The 24,440-nt window shown below is 38.8% G+C and overlaps 1 long non-coding RNA gene across 1 annotated transcript in view; it reads right to left on the minus strand.

Annotated features, from left to right (window-relative positions):
- Positions 1 to 1,527: 1,527 nt before the first annotated feature.
- Positions 1,528 to 24,440, minus strand: part of LOC121473884 — a 76,780-nt gene continuing 53,867 nt past the window's right edge. The window contains exon 3 of the long non-coding RNA XR_005983253.1: positions 1,528 to 1,608. This is a non-coding gene — a long non-coding RNA (uncharacterized LOC121473884). The remainder of the gene's footprint in view (positions 1,609 to 24,440) is intronic.

Raw genomic sequence — 24,440 nt, forward strand, 5'->3', positions numbered from 1 at the left:
TAAATCCCTCGACTTCCCCTGGAGCTTTCCAGCGTTGCTGGGTCAAGAACTTGCTCTTCCTCTATTCTTCAAGCTGGTCTTCTGGGGGAGGGGCCTGCTGGGCTGATTCTCAGGTGTGTGTACCTGGGAGAGATGCCCTGCCCCCCACTGGATGTCAGGCTCAGTGGGAGCTGTTTACCCCATGAGGCCTCTATTCCCTGGTGGCTCCACCTCTCTCAGGCACACAGTGACACAAGGAATAACAACACTGGTGGGGGCCAGGTCTCCAGCTCTGGAGTTAGATCCCACAGTAACCACCACAGTCTCCCAGTCCGCACTGGCCTGGATGCTCCCGGGGCAGCACAGGTGCACTGATCTGCACAGTTCGGGGGCACCCGGTGGCAGGAGAGTCCTTGCTGTCCTGTGCCCTCCCCACCTCCGCCTGTCCCAGGGGGAACACAGGATTCCAGCTGTGTCCACCCGGCACCCTGGGATCCAGGTCCCTGTGCTGCTGGAATTGTGCTCCCCGGGCTGTGGCTCCCAAAGACAGCAGGGCGCAGACTCATGGAGGAGTTTATATGGTCTCTAAACTCCAGGAGATTCTTTGATTCCTATTCTATTTTGTTATGCTCTGTTTAATACTATTCTTTCCTATCCCCACACCCTAATATGAGCAACAGAGAGGTAAATGACATAAATAGACAAGCATATTTGCAGTATCCATTCACAGACAGATTTTTAGAAAAGGAAAACTTTCATCTACTGCTCTCATTTAACAGACAAGAAAATGGAAGCCTTGGGAGGTTAAGTGACTAGTCCAAAGGCACATATATATCATTCCTAGGTTGAATAACTTCAAATAGGGCAGTGGTCCTTAAATTGAATCCACAGACCTATGGGTCTCCATGGATGAATCTCAAAAGTCTATATACCTCTTGAGAGTTTGTGTACAAAAACTGTTATAAATATGCAGTATATATTTAATTTTTTTTTCTCTTGGAAGGAGTCCTTAGCTTTCACCAAATTCTCAAAAAGATCTATTTTGTTCAAATAAATCCTTAGCTTCTATGCCTACAATGCCTGGGTATAAGAGATAATTGGTAAACATTAGTTGACTTATGCATATTGAATTCTTAACCAATAAAAAGTTAATAACCACTGAAATAGAACAAAAAAGAATACAGTCATTCTCTGGAAATGATCCCTACTCTCTCCTGTTCTTATAATGCTCTACCTGTGTGGCCTTTCATCACCCTGAAGTTCCAAGTCCTAGATGAATTATACACTACTGTGCTTGTCTATTAAACCAATTAAGAAAGATATTTAAATCACAACTTCATCTCCTTTAGGAAATTATCCATCTTTTTATTTAACTTTCCATTCTATTTAATTAACAAGGGCTTAATAGCAGTTAATAAATTATATATTAATTAATTTAGGAAATTACTTTGTCCTTATTAAAGTAATTCAAATTTTTAAATGCTTGTAATTTGCACTGGTTCCATCAAACAAGACATACATACTACATTCAATTAAATCTGAGTTACCTTATTTTGCCATTAGTCCAAGTACCAGAGAAAACCCCCAGTGTATTCAGGATATATGCTGGAACAATTATCAAAACAGGACCTTGAAAAAAGCAGGGTAATGCCTTAAGCACAAGACATGTAGTATTATAAACAGAGAACAGCAGAACCATAGATTAGGTGTTTGATAAATATTTGACAAATCAATGAAAGAAAGAACTAGATAATGCTTCTAAGAGAACAGAAGACCCTCTTGAACAGGGAGCCATCAACCTTAGGAACAGGTGATAGGGCATCCATCAGTGGATAATAGAGCATGATGTAATAATGGTTGAATCTCTATCAGAAAAAGCATGTATTTTTGTGGGACATTAAGGAATGGCACCAAGTTGATGATCAATGTGGACATCAAATATAACTATCTGTATGTAGTTGTTATTCATTTCTTTTTGTTAATTTATTACTAATAATTTGCAAATATGGAAGGAACCCAAAGTTCCAGGACTGGGACCTCAAGACAGAAGAAGTTTCATGCTCTGCAAGATACAGGCCAGGCCATTTGTGCCACAGATGTGTACGATAATGAATTACATTTTTCCTAAAAACCTACAAATGTTATTTGCAATAATTTATACTCTTCAGAAGCATTTACAAATGATGATTCACTTTGTCAGTGAAGAGTAAAAAGCTCTCTTCTTTACAAAATTATGTCTTACTCATACTTATTCCCCAATTCCAGCAAAGAGTAGTTTCTTAAGAAATGATTGGATTTATACTTATAAATTTATTTATACTTATTTATTTATATACTTACAAATACTTTATTAAATAAGTATATTTAATAAACTAAGTATATTTAATAAAGAGTGTTATTAAATATAATCAAGAAAGATCCTACAAAGTCTTGCTATTTATCTTATCTAGCTTGCTAGACTACCCTATATCACAAAGAGTGGATCTCTCATCTTAAAAATTTCCTGAAATTTCCTGTAAATTATCAGTTTAACATCTAAGTACAATCTAAAAATTTAAAAAATTAACACAGGAATTCTAGGTACTTCCTTGGTGAGTGTCAAGACAACAAAGATCTGGGCAGCCCCGGTGGCCCAGCGGTTTAGTGCCGCCTTCAGACCGGGGGGTGATCCTGGGGACCCAGAATCGAGTCCCACATGGGTCTCCCTGCATGGAGCCTGCTTCTCCCTCTGCCTGTGTCTGCCTCTCTCTCTGTGTCTCCCATGAATGGATAAAATCTTTAAAAAAAAAAAAAAAAAAAAAGGAAATTCTGGCTCTTACCTCAGGCCTCCCCCGCAGGACCTCACTTCAAATAAAAGGGTCCTGCCTCATATTTAAAAAAAAAAAAAGACAACAAAGATCTGTCTTTATACCCCCCTGGAACAAAGATTCTTGATATTTTAGAGGGAAAAGAATCAGACTTTCAATGAGACATCAAATTTAAACCATTTATCTTATCTGAAGCTGACATTTCTTTGTGTTGAGTGTTATTTTCCAAGCAGCTGAGAATGAAGTCTTGGCAGAAACTGTGGATGCTTGAATAAGATATTTTGTTGTTGTAAATTCTATTTTAAACTTATTCACATTATGATCCATTCCTTAGGTGGAATACTAGGCATTTCTTGAAATGATGTTGTAGAAGGACATTTAATAATAAAGGGAATGCCCATTTTAATTTGTTTCTTTTTATGGTTATATTGAAAAATATTTTATGTAATTAATCAAAATAAATATAATGTGGTAGATGTAGACTGCAGAATTGGTGGATTGCAATTCAGAAATATATTCCAATGTTTGTGCAACATTATCACACAGAAATATTACTACTTTCCAAACTTCTTCCAGCTACATCAAGAGTTGCTCTTGATGAAGAACAGTAGGGAAATTTTTCAGGGGAAGAACTTGTCTTAATTACATCAAGAACATGTAGGGGATCCCTGGGTGGCGCAGCGGTTTGGCGCCTGCCTTTGGCCCAGGGCGCGATCCTGGAGACCCGGGATCGAATCCCACGTCGGGCTCCCGGTGCATGGAGCCTGCTTCTCCCTCTGCCTGTGTCTCTGCCTCTCTCTCTGTGTGTGACTATCATAAATAAATAAAAATAAAAAAAAAAAAAAAAAAGAACATGTAGATATTTCCGCATATGATCCAGGCTATTGCCAACAACAACCCTAAGGAAAGACTACGGATAGCTAAGTATGAAAGAAATTTGCAGCATCTTCTATACTGATATATAAAGATTATTTATTTATTTATTTATTTTTAATTTTTTTTTTTATGATAGTCACAGAGAGAGAGAGAGAGAGAGAGAGAGGCAGAGACACAGGCAGAAGGAGAAGCAGGCTCCATGCACCGGGAGCCCGACGTGGGACTCGATCCCGGGTCTCCAGGATCGCGCCCTGGGCCAAAGGCAAGCGCCAAACCGCTGCGCCACCCAGGGATCCCCTATAAAGATTATTTAACTTACAACTTCAAAAGAGAGTTGATACTACTGAATCATCTAAGGTCACGAGGTAATCTGTGGTCAGGTTCAACTGGCCTCCTAGCTTTAGAGCTGACAACAAATATGAAAGTCATTTAGAGTATATAATCACTGATTGTAGTTCCCTGCCAGAATTTTAACTAAAAAAGTTAATGCTTCTATTGTGTACTTACACATGTGATGAATACAAGGAAATGAGAATTTAAGCTCAGAGATGATAGTTTTTCCAGCCCCTAAAGGAAAGGGGGTGTGGAATTCAGAGACCACTGAGAAAATTTATTTGTTCATATAAAAGTTATGACTATTGTGTGTTAGGGTAAAGATAAAATGAGCAAGACAGAGATAATCTCTAATTGTATAGAGTTTTATATATTTTCTACTCCCAAGTAATTTTGGGCATCTTGTATGTATCCACATTGTAGATTTGGTCGTGGTGGGAAAGTGGGGAGAACCCATAATGCCTATTGAAAAGCCACAATAAAATCTACCTGTGGTGTCAATATTGAGGAAACACCATAAAAACAATGAGAGGACATAACTACAAGATATTATTTAAGTAAATGTTGCAGTGGCATAGCAGAATAATTTGAAGTAAGATTATTTAAGTAGATAAAGTTTGACTTCAGGGCTCTGATATGTATTTCCTTTCTGTGAGTGTCCCGGAGGCTCCCCTGCACCTTCCTAAGTTTTCCCTTTGATAGTCACCACCCACAGCCTCAAAGCCAATCCAAGGTCAAATAAGCGCAGTAACTTGATAAACTAATTTCTACTAAACTATCATGGGAAATAATTTAGGATATTCTCCTAAATAAAAAATAAGAATTTTAACTTCAGCCCTGAAGAGACATGGAATAACAACAATGCCTTGGTATTCCTATTGTGCTAAGCTATTCAAACATCAGTGCAAGGCAGTGTGTCAGGCAGTAAAGGGCTATGAAGATGAGTAAGATGTGAACCACATCTATGAGGGGCCTCATTGCTGACCTTAGCTATTCACATCTCAAGCCAACACTTCTATAACTAACTTGTATTAATATTAATTTCTCTGTTAATCTGCTTGTTTCCATTTATTCTACTCTAAATGTGTTATGTTTGGTCATTTCACTTGTTACATTCCAACTTCCTATGGAGCTTTCCAACTCCTTAAAATCAGAAACCATGTCCTCCAGTCTTAGTCCCTTTTTTTTTTTTAACTCTCTTTATTCCATCTCCCTCATCCCCAAGACAGTACATTTCAAACTATGGCTTCCTATCAATTAACAGATCATGAAAGAAATTTATAAGTCTCCTATCAACATCTTTATTTTTTTAAAGATGTTTTATTTTTAAGTAATCTCTACAGCCAACATGAGGCTCAAACCCACAGCCCCAAGATCTAGAACCACTTGCTCTATGGACCACACCAGCCAGGTACCCATCCTATCAACATTTTTAAATGAAATAGAATTGAACCTAAGAGAACTGAAAATTTTGGAGTGCCTCACTCAAGGTGAAGGTAAGAATCTTTGTAAAACTCTTGACACAGTGAGGGCTGTGTGTCAATGTGTGTTAGGCTAAGACATAAAATGTAGTTCTTATTAACTGTGGTCAGAACACTTGGGAAGCATTGTCAGATATTTAATAAATATTTGCTTAAAACCTTTTACAAATTTATTTGGATCCCCCTAGCAGTTGTTCCCAGGTTCCTGACTTATTTCCCTTTGGCTTTTGCTATGATTTTCCTTGGTTCCAAGTGTCACCAAATGACCTCCCATTTTCGGCTCTCCCTGCTGCTTGGATCATCACAGGTTGACGCCTGCACACTGCCATCCACATTGACCCAGTCTGCCGGATGCCTCTTGACACTCTATCCTCCTCCCCCTCAACACTATACGGGATATAATCTTACCCCAAGAAAAAGCCCCAAAATGATGCTAGCAAAGCTTCTCATATGCATAAATGCATACACCCAACTCTCTTGGGGGGCAGGGTCTAATATTTTCTTTCTATGTTAAAGTAACTGACTTTACTATATACAGGGGAAAAGACTCAGGAAATTAACATTTCTTAAAGCTGCCTACAAATAAAATTTTAATTCATGGAGGAACACTTAAACTTATGATCTTAAATTAACAACTTAGTCAAATTTTGAAAATAGAGCAACAAAAAAAATCAACATTTTTGAAGAAATAAGTCCTGTGAGAGAAAATTCTAATTGCTAGTTATTATCTAAGGTGATAGTTATTATAATAAGAATACTATTTTTAAAGCTCAATTAGAATCAAAATTATACTACAATTATACTTTTCCTTATTCTTTCTTCATGCATAAAGATATAAATAAAAATTAAATTAAATATTCTTATATTTTAAAAAAAGTTCCTAATGCAAATGCCTTGCTCTTAAAATGGCCTAGAAGGGGCTTTCCTCTACAATTATTTTGGTCAAAATACAAAAACTAGGTATTGATTGGGGGGAAAATCCGTAGCTTTTTACATTGCTATGATAATAATCTACATTTTCACATATTTGTACAGTCATAACATTCCACCCATAGTTTGCCCTGGAGCCATAAATGACTATGTTGGTGCCATCAGTTGCTCTTATGACATTTGGAAAATGATCATTATCTTATTTGCTGCCATTTAACCAATGTAGAGAAAACAGCTTAAAACTGTAGCCTCTTTTACAGAGGCAGCTGTACTTGATGAAAAACTGCCAAGGACTCATTTTACTAGATAATCTATATTAAGTATACACAAACTGGAATGGAAATTCCATGGAAAAATTAAGGGATACCCTGTCTCCCCAACATAACTATATGAACAGTCTTCCAGCTTTGGCAGTAGAAACTGTTGAACCTTGAAGAAAACTTGGTGAAAAGCTACCAAGGTATCTATGAAGTTAGAAAGGAAGTCTTTGAATAAAAAATACTAGCAAGTTAAGAGTACACTGTTGCCCATTTTCTACACTAGAGTGGGTAAATTAGCAAGAAGATAGGTAGGGGGCTAAATTACTAAAATCAAATCTCTATTGATGGTTTGAAGTGGGTCCCTGGGTACTTCTGAAAGTTGAACTGGTCCTTTAATGCATATATCTGCCCTGACTCAATTCTGCATTCCAGGAGAGCAGACACTGCTAGCATGTGAGATATGGCAAGTATCCACTAAATATTTGCAGCAGTAGGCTTCATCTTATAGTCCTACCTTTGTTTTCCTTTCATTGCCATTTTCTCATTTATTTTCTATTTCTTCTATAGTTTTCCTTCATGGAAGGGACAGGAAGGACTATTAATAAACACTAAATAAAGAGAAGTGAAATGTTGTTAAAGGTAAAAGGAAGAATGTAAGTGGTGAGTGCCATAAAGGACTTATAAACCAACGTGCTGTGGGGTCTCAAAAGATGCAGAATTCATACACAGATGGAAGAACCAGGGGAGGTTTCATGGAAGAAGTGATTTTGACATGGCTATAAGCAATAGGAAGAAGTGTGACTGGCAGAGAGGATTCTGAAAGATGAAGAGAGCCAAGTCTTCTAATTCATTCAAGAAGTGTTACTCAGTTATTTACTGATTCTAAATGAGAAGCTTAGGATGCAAAACATGACAATATAACCTGGAGGATCAGCATAAAAAATAGTGAACCAGAAAGTCTATTGTTTCTTTTGGCCATGAAGAGAATAATGAGAGACTCTTGTTGAGAGAGGAAAACAAATTTATTAGAATTTAGAAAGACACTCCAGGCTATTATTTGAATTTTTAAAAAGCAGCTATAATTTCTATTATTTATCTTAAAATTTTCTTAGTCTATTTGGGCTGCTATAACAGAATATCATAGACTGGGTGGCTTATAAACAACACATTATTTCTCACAGTTCTGGAAATGAGAAAATCCAAGATCAAGGTGCCAGTAAATTCAGTGTTTGGTGAGGACCCACTACCTTGTTCACATAGGCCATGTTTTTTTGCTGTGTGGAATGGTGGAACTCTGATCTCTTGAGCATCTTATAAAGGCACCAATTCTATCCATGATAACTCTACTCTCATGACCTAATCACCTCCAAAAGGCTTCTACACACCAGCACACTAGGGATTAGGTTTCCACATATGAATTTGAAGAGATGGGAGAGACACATTCAGTCTATAAAAATGATCAAAGTCAAATTGTATTACTTCCCAGTCTAACAGTTCCCACTCTTTTTTTTTTTTAAATTTTTATTTATTTATGATAGTCACAGAGAGATAGAAACACAGGCAGAGGGAGAAGCAGGCTCCATGCACCAGGAGCCCAACGTGGGATTCGATCCCGGGTCTCCAGAATCGTGCCCTGGGCCAAAGGCAGGCGCCAAACCGCTGCGCCACCCAGGGATCCCAACAGTTCCCACTCTTGTTCCAACAGAACTTACAAATCATCTTCATACATCTCATGCTTACCTCCACTGAATGCTCAAACCTCACCTGAAAGTAATGTCCACTTCCAGGACATCCTCTGAGGTTGCAGAAAACTCAGGCTGTCTTGTGAGAAGGATTTCCTAGGCTTAACAGCACTACTCAAGTTCTCTGAGATTTGCCTTCACCTTATGGAGTTCTGGCACATGATTATACCTACCATGACCCTAATGAACTTCAAGGGTGAAGCTTCAAGGACCTACACCAAAAGCTTCACCAGACACCTTTTCATGAAGACCCAAAGAATAGGGCCTTGAGGAAAAACTGGAGTCTCCTCACCGCCTGTCCAGCCTTGGTGGTGGATTTTGGTTTCCTACGGACTATTCATATGCCCCAGTGGCTACCATACAGTACAAGATCCTTCTCAATAGAGACATCATCTGCTGTTTACCCACAAGGATTTGGCATACCCCACAACTTCTGCAGGCCATCAGACAGGTATACTACACAAGCCTAAATCTTTCATCTACATCAAGAGGGTAGGATTTTTGCCACCACACTCATCTGTTGCCAGGATGTTTGTTTGATATCTTATCTCTCAAGATTTTGCCTCCACTAATTTCCCACAAGCACTAGAGCCTTGCCTTTAATGGTGCAGTTCACTAGAGCCCTAATATCTATATCTAGAACATAGCAGTCTTATTTCTCAAGGCTGTATCTTGCTTCCTGGATCCCTTCTTGTTATACTTTTTATACAACCCTTCTGAATCTCAAAAGCTCAGCTTCCCAGCCTTATTCTGCCTCATGAGTAAGAAAACTTTAATTCTGATTGTAGACTACATTAGACTAAAGCAGTCTTTTCTAAAATTACTTAGTCATAAAGAGTCATCAGGTGCGCTCATTTAAAATACAAAATTCTAAGCCCTTCTCCTATAAATTCTAGTTCAGGATATCTAGGGTAGGGCCTGATAATGTATTTTTAACAAATACCCAAGATGATCCCTAGAAATTTTTGGCATTTAGGAAAGAGTTTTCTGTGCCTTTGTAGACCTGGTAATTTCTAGTGTCTTTCTAGAAGGTTTGTCAACACTTTTGTCCCAATTAATTTCTCTGGTCCCAACCTCCACCACACCTTTTTTTTTTTTAACATAGTACCAGTATGTCTTACAGCCAAGGTCACCCTGACAATGACACTTGTCAAACTGTCTGCAGGAGGGACACCAAGGATATAGAGAGGGGAGAGGAGTGGACCATACTGGGTACCCCAGGCACAGGGGGTCCACAGTGGGAAGATGAATTCCCATAGCATTTAGCTTTGAAGACTAGAATGACAAAACTTCATGAGTTCTTACAATCAATGGGACTTAACATCTGGAACTTTAAAAATCACTGGGCTTGGCTCTGGGAGAATCAGAGAGCAACCGGAAGCTGAGTCCCCATCCTTCAAGAGACAACACGACAAGCAGTTCTGCAGAGATACAGCACAGAAGTAGCAATTTGAAAAATACCTAGGGTATGTGGGAAGGAGATTTGTTTACTAATATCAGAGCATGTGCTGGAGGGGCAGGGATCTTTGGGAGACTTCTCCAGAAACAAAGGAGTTGGTGGGTGTCATTTTCCTCTCCTGCACCCCAGCCTAGATACATAGATCTTTGTGGGAACCAGAGCAGCCCAAACACGCTTCACCTAGCTTCTAAACAGCACATCCTTCCCTGTCCTCCTGGAATCCCATCCCCTCCATCCAAAATAGTGCCACAAGCCTGGTAGTGTGCAAGCAGACTCAACCAGGGCCAGCACAACTATAAAATGATTCCTACCCTGGAGAGAGGGAAGATAACCACACTCCCCAGTCTGACTGCAGCTCCAGCAGTGGGCTGGGGTCAGACATCTTGTCTGACTGCAGGCCTCACCCACCAGTGAAAATGTCTCAGGGTATAACAGAGGGAGAGTGATTCAGTGCTACCACTGCTCTGACAAATGCCTGGTCTGACCCAACTCAAGTCCAGCATGGCCCCAAAATGGCCCACTAACAACATAAGGATGAAACTCTTCCCATAACAGGCAAAGACAGCCATTGCAGACTGGACTGAAGGCAAATGTGGCTCAGCCACAATAGTAGGTTACACATAATGTACACAGGAGTCACCTCTGAAGTACTAGGTTCTGGTAAACAGGGAATATTGCATTACCAGGCATACACAACAAGACCTCTTCTTCATAGGGCCACTACTTTCAAGAGATGTAGCTGACTTTCCTAAATATAGAAACAGATCCACAGAGAGTTAGACAAAATGAGAAGACAAAGGACTGTATCCCAAATAAAAGAACAGGACAAAATAACTAGACAGCTAAATGAGATGGAGATAAGTAATATGACTAATAAAGAATTTAAAGTAATTGTCATAAAGATGATCCCTGGACTTGAGAAAAGAGTAGAGGACCTCAGTGAGACCCTCAACAAAGAAATAGAAAATGTTAAAAAGAACCAGAGATGAAGAAATCAATAACTGAAGTTAAAAATACATTGAAGAGTATAAACAGCAGATTACAGGAAGTAGAATGGATCAGCAATCTGAGGACAGAGTAATGGGAAGCAAACAAACTGAACAGGAAAGACTAAAAAGGATAATAAAAAATGAAAATATATTAAAGGAAATCAATGAAACCATCAACTGTAATAACATTTGCATTATAGGGATCCCAGAAAAAGGAGAGAAAGAAAAGGGGGCAGAAAATGTATTTGAAGAAATAATACCTGATAACTTATTGAATCTGGAGAAGGAAAGAGAAATCCAGAAATCCAGATCTAGGAAGCACAGAGATTCCCCACGAGAATCAACCCAAAGAGGTCCATACCAAGACACACAGTAACTAAAATGTTAAAAAGCAGTGATAAAGAGAGGATTTTAAAGGCAGCAAAAGAAACTAAAACAGTTACATACAAGGGAAATCCCATAAGGTAATCAGTTGATTTTTCAGCAGAAACTTTGTAGGCCAGAAGATAGTGCATGATATATTCAAAGTGCTGAAAGTAAAAACCTGAAACCAAGACTGCTCTATCCAGCAAGGTTATCTTTCAGAAAAGATATTTGTCCTAGACAAATAAAAGTTAAATGAATTTATGAGCACTAAACTAGCCCTACAAGAAATATTAAACAGGATTCTTTGAGTAGAAAGGAAAGACAATAAGAAGAATTTTAAAAAGTAGGAAGCACAAGAACAGTAAAATTAAGTATCTATACCTATATCTATATCTCAAGGGATTCACAAAATAAAAGGATGTAAAATATGACACTATATATACCCAAAATATGGCAGAGAGAAGAATGAAAATTTACTACTTTTAGAATGGGTTCAAACTTAAGTGGCCATCAACTCAATATAGACTATTATTATGCATAATAATGTATATAAACCTAATGGTAACCATAAACCATTTGAGAAGAGAACAAAAGACAGGAACAAAGAAGAACTACAAAAACAACCATAAAACAACTAACATGATGGCAGAAATATACACCTACCAATAATTACTTTGAATGTAAATAGACTAAATGCTCCAATCAAAAGACACAGGGACACAGGGTGATGGGATGGATAAAAAAGCAAGACCTATCTATATGCACCCGAATAAGTAAAATCACAAATCAGAGAGGAAAAAGAACACTACAGAAATACAACTTATAAAAGAATACTATGAAAAACTATATGCCAACAAATTGGACAACCTGGAAGAATTGAATAAATTCCTAGAAACATAAACTACCAAAACTAGAGACACCTGGGTGGCTCAGTGACTGAGCATCTGCCTTTGGCTCAGGGCATGATCCCATTCCTGGGATTGTGTCCCGCATCGGGCTCCCTGTGAGGAGCCTGCTTCTTCCCCTACCTTGTCTCTGCCTCTCTCTCTGTGTCTCTCATGAATAAATAAAATATTTTTAAAAAACTACCAAAACTGAAGCAAGAACTAACACAGTAGCAATAAATATGTACCTATTACTCTGCCTGTAAATGGACTAAACAGTCTAATAAAAAGACACAGGGTGATGGAATGAATAAAAAAGCAAGATCTATCTATATACTCCCAGAAGAGACTTGTTTCAGACCCAATGACACATGCAGATTGAAAGTGAAGTGATGGAAAAGGGAAGTGAGAATAAAGCTGGGGTGTCAATATTTATATCAGACAAAACAGACTTTAAAACAAAGACTGTGGGAGGAGGGGCAGGATGGCGGAAGAGTAGGGTCTCCAAATCACCGGTCCCCACCAAATTACCTAGATAACCTTCAAATTATCCTGAAAATCTATGAATTCGGCCTGAGATTTAAAGAGAGAACAGCTGGAATGCTACAGTGAGAAGAGTTTGCGCTTCTATCAGTTAGGAAGACGGGGAAAAAGAAATAAAGACACAAAAGGCCTCCAAGGGGGAGGGGCCCCGCGAGGAGCCGGGCTGAGGCCGGGGCGAGTGTCTCCAGGACAGGAGAGCCCCATCCCGGAGGAGCAGGAGCTGCACCAACCTTCCCGGGCGGAAAGGCCTCGCAGGGAGCTTGGAGCAGGATCCAGGAGGGCGGGGATGCCCTCAGGCTCCCGGGGAAACTAACAGACACCTGCGCCTGGGAGAGTGCGCCGAGCTCCCTAAGGGCTGCAGCGCGCACGGCCGACCCGGAGCAGCTCGGAGGGGCTCGGGCGGAGGAAGAAGCTCCGCGCGGAGGGGGCGGCGCGGCTCCGGGAGCAGCTCGGAGAGGCTCGGGCGTGGCTCCGCGGAGGGGGCTGCACGGCCAGGAGCGCGAATCCAACAGCGCAGGCCCCGGAGCACTGGGCGCCGGGACACAGTCCAGGATCCGGCCTACCCCAGGGACAGGCAGAGGCCGGGAGGGCCCAGGACAGCGAGGACGCTCCTGCCCCGAGCTGAGATCAGCGGCCCCGCCCCGGAGCCTCCACGCCCTGCAGACCGAGAGCTCCCGAGCTACTGCGAGAGCTGAATCCAGGTTTCCAGGGCTGCCGCTGCCACTGTGGTTGTTCCTCCTGGGGCCTCACGGGGTAAACAACTCCCACTGAGCCCTGCACCAGGCATGGGGCAGAGCAGCTCCCCCAAGTGCTAACACCTGAAAATCAGCACAACAGGCCCCTCCCCCAGAAGACCAGCTGGACGGACAAGTTCCAGGGGAAGGCAAGGGACTTAAAGTATACAGAATCGGAAGATACTCCCCCGTGTTTGTGTGTGTGTGTGTGTGTGTGTGTGTGTGTGTGTGTGTTTGCTTTCTGATTTGTTTGCTTCCCCCACCCCTTTTTTTTCTTTTCTTTTTTTCTTCTCTTTTTTCCTTTTTTTCTTCCTTTTTTCTTTTTTCTTTTTCTCTTTTCTTTCCTTTTTTTTCTCTCTTTTTCTCCTTTTCCCAATACAACTTGTTTTTGGCCACTCTGCACTGAGCAAAACGACTAGAAGGAAAACCTCACCTCAAAAGAAAGAATCAGAAAGTCAATGGACCATTCAAATGGTCCTCAAAAGAAAGCAGGGGTAGCCATCCTTATATCAGATAAACTAAAATTTACCCCGAAGACTGTAGTAAGAGATGAAGAGGGACACTATATCATACTTAAAGGATCTATCCAACAAGAGGACTTAACAATCCTCAATATATATGCCCCGAATGTGGGAAATGCCAAATATTTAAATCAATTAATAACCAAAGTGAATAATAATACACTCATACTTGGTGACTTCAATCTAGCTCTTTCTATACTCGATAGGTCTTCTAAGCACACATCTCTAAAGAAACGAGAGCTTTAAATGATTCACTGGACCAGATGGATTTCACAGATATCTACAGAACTTTACATCCAAACTCAACTGAATACACATTCTTCTCAAGTGCACATGGAACTTTCTCCAGAATAGACCACATACTGGGTCACAAATCGGGTCTGAACCGATACCAAAAGATTGGGATCGTCCCCTGCATATTCTCAGACCATAATGCCTTGAAATTAGAACTAAATCACAACAAGAAGTTTGGAAGGACCTCAAACATATGGAGGTTAAGGACCATCCTGCTAAAAGATGAAATGGTCAACCAGGAAATTAAGGAAGAATTTAAAAGATTCATGGAAACTAATAAAAATGAAGATACAACCGTTCAAAATCTTTGGGATGCAGCAAAAGCAGTCCTGAGGGGGAAATACATCGCAATACAAGCATCCATTCAAAAACTGGAAAGAACTCAAATACAGAAGCTAACCTTACACATAAAGGAGCTAGAGAAAAAACAGCAAATAGATCCTACACCCAGCAGAAGAAGAGAGTTAATAAAGATTCGAGCAGAACTCAACGAAATCGAGACCAGAAGAACTGTGGAACAGATCAACAGAACCAGGAGATGGTTCTTTGAAAGAATTAATAAGATAGATAAACCATTAGCCAACCTTATTAAAAAGAAGAGAGAGAAGACTCAAATTAATAAAATCATGAATGAGAAAGGAGAGATCACTACCAACACCAAGGAAATACAAACGATTTTTAAAAACATATTATGAACAACTATACGCAAATAAATTAGGCAATCTGGAAGAAATGGATGCATTCCTGGAAAGCCACAAACTACCAAAACTGGAACAGGAAGAAACAGAAAACCTGAACAGGCCAATAACCAGGGAGGAAATTGAAGCAGTCATCAAAAACCTCCAAAGACACAAAAGTCCAGGGCCAGATGGCTTCCCAGGGGAACTCTATCAAACATTTAGGAAGAAACCATACCTATTCTACTAGCGCTGTTTGGAAAGATAGAAAGAGATGGGAGTACTTCCAAATTCATTCCATGAGGCCAGCATCACCTTAATTCCAAAACCAGACAAAGACCCCACCAAAAAGGAGAATTACAGACCAATATCCCTGATGAACATGGATGCAAAAATTCTCAACAAGATACTAGCCAATAGGATCCAACAGTACATTAAGAAAATTATTCACCATGACCAAGTAGGATTTATCCCCGGGACACAAGGCTGGTTCAACACTCGTAAAACAATCAATGTGATTGATCATATCAGCAAGAGAAAAACCAAGAACCATATGATCCTCTCATTAGATGCAGAGAAAGCATTTGACAAAATACAGCATCCATTCCTGATCAAAACTCTTCAGAGTGTAGGGATAGAGGGAACATTCTTCAACATCTTAAAGGCTATCTATGAAAAGCCCACAGCAAATATCATTCTCAATGGGGAAGCACTGGGAGCATTTCCCCTAAGATCAGGAACAAGACAGGGATGTCCACTCTCACCACTGCTATTCAACATAGTACTGGAATCCTAGCCTCAGCAATCAGACAACAAAAAGACATTAAAGGCATTCAAATTGGCAAAGAAGAATTCAAACTCTCCCTCTTCACCGATGACATGATACTCTACATAGAAAACCCAAAAGCCTCCACCCCAAGATTGCTAGAACTCATACAGCAATTTGGTAGTGTGGCAGGATACAAAATGAATGCCCAGAAAGCAGTGGCATTTCTATACACTAACAATGAGACTGAAGAAAGAGAAATTAAGGAATCAATCCCATTTACAATTGCACCCAAAAGCATAAGATACCTAGGAATAAACCTAACCAAAGAGGTAAAGGATCTATACCCTAAAAACTATAGAACACTTCTGAAAGAAATTGAGGAAGACACAAAGAGATGGAAAAATATTCCATGCTCATGGATTGGCAGAATTAATATTGTGAAAATGTCAATGTTACCCAGGGCAATTTACACATTTAATGCAATCCCTATGGACTTTCTTCAGAGAGTTAGAACAAATTATTTTAAAATTTGTGTGGAATCAGAAAAGACCCCGAATTGCCAGGGGAATTTTACAAAAGAAAACCATATCTGGGGGCATCACAATGCCAGATTTCAGGTTGTACTGTGGTCATCAAGACAGCTGTGTTACTGGCACAAAAACAGACACATAGATCAATGGAACAGAATAGAGAACCCAGAAGTGAACCCTGAACTTTATGGTCAACTTATATTCGATAAAGGAGGAAAGACTATCCATTGGAAGAAAGATAGTCTCTTCAATAAATGGTGCTGGGAAAATTGGACATCCACATGCGGAAGAATGAAACTAGACCACTCTCTTTCACCATACACAAAGATAAACTCAAAATGGATGAAAGATCTAAATGTGAGACAAGATTCCATCAAAAATCCTAGAGGAGAACATAGGCAACACCCTTTTTGAACTCAGCCACAGTAACTTCTTGCAAGATACATCCACGAAGGCAAAAGACACAAAAGCAAAAATGAACTACTGGGACTTCATCAAGATAAGAAGCTTTTGCACAGCAAAGGATACAGTCAACAAAACTCAAAGACAGGGATCCCTGGGTGGTGCAGCGGTTTAGCGCCTGCCTTTGGCTCGGGGCGCGATCCTGGAGACCTGGGATCGAATCCCACGTCGGGCTCCTGGTGCATGGAGCCTGCTTCTCCCTCTGCCTGTGTCTCTCTCTGCCTCTCTCTCTCTCTCTCTCTGTGACTATCATAAATAAATTTAAAAAAATTTTAAAAAGAAACTCAAAGACAACCTACAGAATGGGAGAAGATATTTGCAAATGACATATCAGATAAAGGGCTAGTTTCCAAGATCTATAAAGAACTTATTAAACTCAACAGCAAAGAAACAAACAATCCAATCATGAAATGGGCAAAAGACATGAACAGAAATCTCACAGAGGAAGACATAGACATGGCCAACATGCACATGAGAAAATGCTCTGCATCACTTGCCATCAGGGAAATACAAATCAAAACCACAATGAGATACCACCTCACACCAGTGAGAATGGGGAAAATTAACAAGGCAGGAAACCACAAATGTTGGAGAGGATGCGGAGAAAAGGGAACCCTCTTACACTGTTGGTGGGAATGTGAACTGGTGCAGCCACTCTAGAAAACTGTGTGGAGGTTCCTCAAAGAGTTAAAAATAGACCTGCCCTATGACCCAGCAATTTCACTGTTGGGGATTTACCCCAAAGATACAGATGGAATGAAACGCCGGGACACCTGCACCCTGATGTTTATAGCAGCAATGTCCACAATAGCTAAATTGTGGAAGGAGCCTCAGTGTCCATTGAAAGATGAATGGATAAAGAAGATGTGGTTGGGATCCCTGGGTGGCGCAGCGGTTTGGCGCCTGCCTTTGGCCCGGGGCGCGATCCTGGAGACCCGGGATCAAATCCCACGTCGGGCTCCCGGTGCATGGAGCCTGCTTCTCCCTCTGCCTATGTCTCTGCTTCTCTCTCTCTCACTGTGTGCCTATCATAAATAAATAAAATTAAAAAAAAAAAAGAAGATGTGGTTTATGTATACAATGGAATATTACTCAGCCATTAGAAACGACAAATACCCACCATTTGCTTCAACGTGGATGGAACTGGAGGGTATTATGCTGAGTGCAGTAAGTCAATCGGAGAAGGACAAACATTATATGTTCTCATTCATTTGGGGAGTATAAATAATAGTGAAAGGGAATATAAGGGAAGGGAGAAGAAATGTGTGGGAAATATCAGAAAGGGAGACAGAACATAAAGACACCTAACTCTGGGAAACGAACAAGGGGTGGTGGAAGGGGAGGTGGGGTGGGGGTGGGGATGAATGGGTGATGAGCACTGAGGGGGGCACTTGACGGGATGAGCACTGGGTATTATTCTGTATGTTGGTAAATTGAACACCAATAAAAAATAAATTTATTTAAAAAAAACAAAAAACAAAGATTGTACAAGACACAAACAAGGACTCTGTATAGTGATAAAGGGGACAATCCAACAAGAAGATATAATGAATACAAATATTTATGCACCCAACATGGGAGCACCCAAATACATAAAGCAGCAAATAACAAACATAGAGGAAGTAATCAATAGTAGTACAAAAAGGGATCCCTGGGTGGCTCAGCAGTTTAGCGCCTGCCTTGGGCCCAGGGTGTGCTCCTGGAGACCCAGGATCGAGTACCACGTTGGGCTCCCTGCATGGAGCCTGCTTCTCCCTCTGCCTGTGTCTCTGCCTCTCTCTCTCTCTCTCTCTCTCTCTCTCTCTCTCTCTCTCTCTCTCTCTGTCTCTCATGAATAAATAAAATCTTAAATAGTAATACAATAATAGTAGGGGACTTTAACACCCCACTTACATTAATGGCTAGATCATCCAAACAGAAAATGAAGAAGAAACATTGAAAGAAACAGGCTTTGAATGATATATTGGACTAAATGGACCTAACAGATATATTAAGAACATTCTATCCTAAAACAGAATACACATTTCTTTTCAAGTGCATATAGAACATTATCTAGAATATATCACATATTATGCCACAAAACAAGTCTTAACAAATTCAAAAAGATCAAAGCCATTCCTTGCATCTTTTCTGATCACAACGCTATGAAACTAGAAATCAGCCATGAGAAAAAAAATATGAAAATACCACAAATACATGGAAGTTATGTAACATGCTACCAACAATGAATGGGTCAACCAAGAAATCAAAGACGACATAAAAAAATACATGGAGACAAGTGAAAATGAAAATAAAATGGTCCCAAATCTTTGGGATGTAGCAAAGGTTGTTATAAGAGGGAAGTATATAACAATACAGGCCTATCTTGAGAAGTAAGAAAAATCTCAAATACACAACCTAACCTTAATACCTGTTAGAAAAAGAACAAACAAAATCTCAAATCAGTAGAAGAAAGTAAATAAAGATTAGAGCACAAATAAATGAAATGTAAACTAAAAACAACCAATAGGATAGATCAATGAAACCAGGAGTTAGTTCTTTGAAAAAAATAATAAAATTGGTAAAACTCTAGCCAGACTTATCAAAAAGAAAAGAGAAAGGACCCAAATAAATAAAATCATAAATGAGAGAGGAAAAATGTTGGCCAACAGCACAGAAGTACAGTTTATAAGAGAATATTATGAAAAACTATATGCCAACAAATCGAACAACCTGGAAGAAATGGATAAATTCCTAGAAATATATAAACTACCAAAACTGAAATAAGTAGAAATAGAAAAATTGAACAGACCAACAAAGAAAGCAAATAACCAGCAAAGAAACAAAATCAGTAGTTAAAAATCTCCCAACAAACAAAAGCCCAGGGCCAGATGAATTCACCTGTGAATTTAAGGAAGAGTTAATACCTATTCTTCTCAAACTGTTCCAAAAAAAAAAAAAATAGAAGAGGAAGGAAACCCTCCGAATTCATTCTATGAGGCCAGTATTTACCCTGATACCAAAACTAAATTTAAAACTACCAAAAAAGGGGATCTCTGGGTGGCGCAGCGGTTTAGCGCCTGCCTTTGGCCCAGGGCGCAATCCTGGAGACCCGCGATCGAATCCCATGTCGGGCTCCCAGTGCATGGAGCCTGCTTCTCCCTCTGCCTATGTCTCTGCCTCTCTCTCTCTCTCTCTCTCTGTGACTATCATAAATAAATAAAAGTTAACAAAAAAATTTAAAAAAAAGATTAAAAAAAAAACTACCAAAAAATAGAATTACAGAACAATATCCCTGATGAACATAGATGCAAAAATCCTCAACAAAATATTACCAAACCAAATCCAACAATACATTTTAAAAAGCATTCATCACAATCAAATGGGATTCATTTCTGGGATGCAAGTGTGATGCAATATTCACAAATCAATCAATATGATATATCAAGTCAATAACAGAAAGGATAAAAACCATGTGATCATCTCAATAGATGTAGAAAAAGCATTTGACAAAGTGCAACATCCATTCATGATAAAAATCCTCAATAAATTAGGTTTAGAGGGAACATACCTCAATATAATAAAGGCCTTATAAGAAAAACACACAGCCAATATCCTACTGAATGGTGAAAAACTGAGAGCTTTTCCCCCAAGATCAGGAATAAAATAAGATGTCCACTCTAACCACTTTCATTCAACATAGTACTGGAAGTCTTAGCCACAGCAATCAGACAAGAAAAAGAAATAAAAGGTATTCAATTTGGCAAGGAAAAAGAAACTTTCACTATTTGAGTTGACATGATACTTATATAGAAAACCCAAAAGACCCAACAAAAAACTACTAGAACTGATACATGAATTCTGTAGGGTCACAAGATACAAAAATCAATATACAGAAATCTATTGCATTTCTATACACTAATAATGAGGTAACAGAAAGATAAATTAATAAAACAGTCCCATTCGTAAGTGCACTAAAAAATAAGAAAATACCTAGAAATAAACTTTACCAAGGAGGTGAAAGATTTATATTCTGAAAACCATAACACATTAATGAAAGAAATTGAAAATGACACAGGCAAATGGAAAGATACTCCATACTTATGGATTGGGAGAACAAATATTGTTAAAATGTCCATAGTACTCAAAGCAACCTACAGATTTAATGAAACCCTTATCAAATACCAACAGCATTTTCCACAGAACTACAACAAATAATCCTAAAACTTGTATGGAACCACAAAACCCTGAATAGCCAAAGCAAACTTGAAAAAGAACAAAACTGGAGGTATCACCCCAGATTTCAAGATATACCACAACACTGTAGTAATGAGAACAGTATGGTACTGGCACAAAACAGACACATAGATATCAGTAGAATAGAATACAGAGCCCAGAAATAAACTCACAATTATATGGTCATTTTAGACAAAGGAGGCAAGGATATGCAATGGGGAAAAGACAGTCTCTTCAACAAATGGCATTGGGAAAATGGAACAGTTACATGCAAAAGAATGAAACTGGACCACTTTCTTATACCATATACAAAAATAAACTCAAAATGAATTGACGACCTAAATGTGAGACCATAAAATGCCTAGAAGAGAGCACAGGCAGTAATTTATCTGACATTAACCGTAAAAACATTTTTCTAGATAGGTCTCCATGGACAAGGGAAACCAAAGGAAACACCAACTATTGGGACTATATCAAAATAAAAAGCTTCTTCAAAGGAAACAATCAACAAAACTAAAAGCCTCCTGAATAGGAGAAGATATTTGCAAATGACATATCTGATAAGGGGTTAGTATCCAAAATATATAAAAAGCTGATACAACTCAACACCAAAAAAACAAATAATCCAATTTAAAAATGGGCAGAAGACATGAGTAGGCATTTCTCTAAAGAAAACAGACAGCCAACAGGCATATTCAAAGATGGTCAACACCACTCATCATCAGGGAAATGCAAATAAAAATTACAATGAGATAGCATCTCACATCTGTCAGAATGGCTAAAATTAACAACACAAGAAACAACTGGTATTGGCAAAGATATGGATAAAAGAGACCCTTTCTACACTGTTGGTGGGAATGCAAATGGGTACAGCCACAATGGAAAACGGTATAAAGGTTCCTCAAAAACTTATAAATAGGATTACCACATGATCTATTAATTCCACTAAATGGTATTTACTCAAAGAATATAAAGCATTAATTTGAAAAGATGTATGTGCCCCTATGTTTATTGCAGTATTGTTTACAAAAGCCAAATCATGGAAATAGCCCAAGTGTTCATTGATAAATGAATGCATAAAGAAGATGTGGGGTGTGTGTGTATGTGTGTGTGTGTATATATATACATATATATACACACATATATATACACACACACATATATATATGTATATCAGTGGAATATTATCCACAAAGAAGAATGAAATCTTGCCATTTGCAACAACATCAATGAATAAAGAGGGTAAAGTACTAAGTGAATAGGTCAATCAGAGAAACACAAATACCATTTGATTTCACTCAAATGTGGAATTTAAGAAACAAAACAAATGAACAAAGAAAAAAAGAGATAAACCAAAAAACAAATTCTTAATAGAGAACAAACTGATGGGTATCAGAGGAGGTGGGTAGGGAAATGGGTAAAATAGGTGAAGGGGATTAAGAGGACACATATCATGATGAGCACTGAGTAATGTATAGAACTGTTGAACCACTATATTGTACACCTGGAATTAATATAACACTACATATTAAAATTAAAATTATACAAAGTTTAAAGTTATATGCACCTCCATTTTTTTATTGTAGCATTATTTAAAATAGGCTAATTGTCCATTAATAGATGAAAGGATAAAAAAGATGTGGTGTATGTTTGTGTTTGTGTATACATATACAATGGATATCACTGAGCCATCAAAAAGAAAGATCTTGCCATTGGTGACAACATGGATGGACCTAGAGAGTATTATGTTAATTGAAATAAGTCAGATAGAGAAAGACAAATGCCATGTGATTTCACTTATATCTGGGATCTCAAAAATAGAACAAATTAACAAACTAAAAGAGACTTATAAATATGACCAAACTGGTATTGCCAGAGAGGAGATGGTGGGAGAATGGGCTAAAAAAAGAGGAAGAAGTATAAACTTTCAGTTATAAAATAAATAAGTCACAGAGATGAAAAGTACTGCATAGGGAATATAGTCATTAATACTGCAGTAACGTTGTATAGTGACAGATGGTAACTACATTTATTGCGGTAACATATAGAATTATCAAATCACCAAGTTGTACACTTGAAACTATATATGTATGATATATGTGTGCCAACTATATTTCAAGAGTGAAAACTTTTTAAAAATAATATATACGGGGCACCTGGGTGGCACAGTTTGTTGAGTGCCCAACTCTTGGTTTTGGTTGGGGTTGTGAGATCAAGTCCTGCCTTGGCTCTGAGCTCAGCCCAGAGTTTGCTTGGGGTTCTTTCTCCTTTTCCCTCTGCCCCTTCCACTCATGCTCTCTCTCTGTCTCTCTCAAATGAATAAATAAATCTTTTTTAAAATTCCACCAGTACGTAAATAAATGCTCTACCACACTCTCAAGCATTTGCCTATATTCCCAAATAATTTTTCCTAGTTGTCTAATGTATACAAGGTTTGACTTTTCAGTTTAAGTATAACTAGTAATTATAATAATAATCACATATAATAATAGCTTACCTGTATCCAATCCATTTTGCAAATACATTTAACACAACAAATATATTTAAATTTTTCTTTATAGTTATTTTTTCCTGAGAATAGATTCCATATCCTCAATTTGTTTCTTATTTTCAGTTATTCCTCACAGCATTAGAATGCACAGATACACAATCAGCAACCAATAATCCATTACAGTATTAGTTAATAAAGTAAATGAAGGGGCAGCCCGGGTGGCTCAGCGGTTTAGTACCACCTTCACCTTAGGGTGTGATCCTGGAGACCTGGGATCGAGTCCCACATCAGGCTCCTGCATGGAGCCTGCTTCTCCTTCTACCTGTGTCTCTGCCTCTCTCTCTTTCTCTCTATGCGTGTGTGTCTTTCATGAATAAATAAACAAAATCTTAAAAAAAAAAAAAGTAAAGTAAATGAGGGATTTAAGGTACACTAGAACTGAATGATAGTAAGAACTTGTGATCAATCTATAAGACAAGAATGCTTGGAAATCACCTGTTTGAGGAATTTAATATGTCAACCATGAGATGTCAAGGAAGAAGAAAGGTCTGCATTTTCAGCTTCTTGGGTCATCCTAGACATCCAAAAGGTCCATGTAACAACCTACTTGATAAATGGAAAATAAAATAGAACACACAACTAGACCCAAATTCCCCCACCTCCATCCCATCTGAAAATAACAAATGTGAAGTCTGATAGAAATCTAGAATGTGGTGTGTTTTCCATGTTTACACTGGCATAGGTCCAAATATGAAGTAGTTATTAATTTAGGATTAGTAAAGCAAAGGAAATCAGGAAGAAGTGAGTTCCTTTGCCCAGAATTTAGCTTCTGGAGACTCCTTTTAGAAATCAGGATAGTCTTCTCTGATGTACTTCCTTTTGAATTAATTGCATTTCGAAAAATAGAAAGCTCTAACAGAAAAAGGATGGGATGGATATGAGTTATTGAGGGAACAATCACCCACCAAAACCCAGTACTTCCTAAGCTCCATGCTTGATACTTTGTGCATGCTATCTTGATTAATCTGGTCAGCACCCTATTCACAAGAAAACTGAAGCTCTGGGAAGTGAAGTAACTTATCCCAGGTCCCCCAGTGG

The sequence above is a fragment of the Vulpes lagopus genome, chromosome 12, assembly GCF_018345385.1.
Source record: "Vulpes lagopus strain Blue_001 chromosome 12, ASM1834538v1, whole genome shotgun sequence".
Taxonomy (NCBI): domain Eukaryota; kingdom Metazoa; phylum Chordata; class Mammalia; order Carnivora; family Canidae; genus Vulpes; species Vulpes lagopus.